We start from the raw sequence: 1250 nt of genomic DNA, 5'->3' as shown, positions 1-1250 counted from the left end.
TGATTTGGGTGATAAAGAATTAAACAAATAAAAACAGAATAAATAGATAAATACAATAAATAAATAAATGATTAAATAGATAAAATGAAAACTCTGTTTTCAAGTGACCAGAATTTTTGGGGAAAAAACGCCCCCAAGAAGTCTTGTCCAAAAAAAAAAAAAAAAAAAAAAAAAAAAATGGCGCCCAACTATTTTATTCAGCTGGAAGAGCCTTACACTCCTTCATCACCTCTCAGCCACGAGGACCTCAAAACTGAATAAAACACCTTAGCCTTTGCTGGAACAAAATCCCTGGATGCATCCGACGGATGCGATGGTTGCGTATGCCTGAATTGATGCAGTGATCTGGTAGCCCTGGAACAAGCCCGGCAAGGCATTTGGCCACCACCTCTCGCTGCCCAATCCCCTCTTTAGGATGTCAAGACTAACAAAGGCTTCAGATTGACTCTCCAAAATTATTTCACGATATGGAAAGAATTGCATTTCATATATATGAGACACAGAGACGTGAGAGAGAGATTCACCATGTTGGTTGAATTTATGTGCTAGACTCGTGATCGATAGTTATTATCTTCCCGGATGGGAGCTCAGTGCTCATATAGTCTGATCAATGTGTAATGCTTAGACCTTACACGCGCGCGCGCGCGCGCGTGCACACACACACACACACACACACACACACACACACACACACACACACGCACACACACACACACACACACACACACACACACACACACACACACACACACACACACACACACACACACACACACACACACACACACACACACACACACACACACACACACACACACACACACACACACACACACACGCCCACCCCGTTGCCCATGGAGAACAGTAGCGACTTGCGTTATTAGTGAAAGCTTTCATGCTGTTAGCCCGGTGCAAAATGAGCGTAGGGAACCAATACGTCAACCATTACAATACCGTGTGTGTGTGTGTGTGTGTGTGTGTGTGTGTGTGTGTGTGTGTGTGTGTGTGTGTGTGTGTGTGTGTGTGTGTGTGTAATTCACAATTCACCATAGTCTTTGGATCACGTGTTGGACTCGTGATCGACAGCTATTTCCTTGCCGGAAAAGAGCTCAGAGATTGTATATGACCGATCTATGGGTAATGCTGTGACCGACACGCACAGCCACCCCCAACACCCCGCCCACGAGAGTTGGAGTAACACCCCGCAGCGCAGCGATACTGAAATTATTTCAGCCCTGGGCGGGATTCGA

Source organism: Oratosquilla oratoria, chromosome 18, assembly GCF_046742065.1.
Source record: "Oratosquilla oratoria isolate Oo_2021 chromosome 18, ASM4674206v1, whole genome shotgun sequence".
Classification (NCBI taxonomy): domain Eukaryota; kingdom Metazoa; phylum Arthropoda; class Malacostraca; order Stomatopoda; family Squillidae; genus Oratosquilla; species Oratosquilla oratoria.
This window is presented reverse-complemented; position numbering follows the sequence as displayed.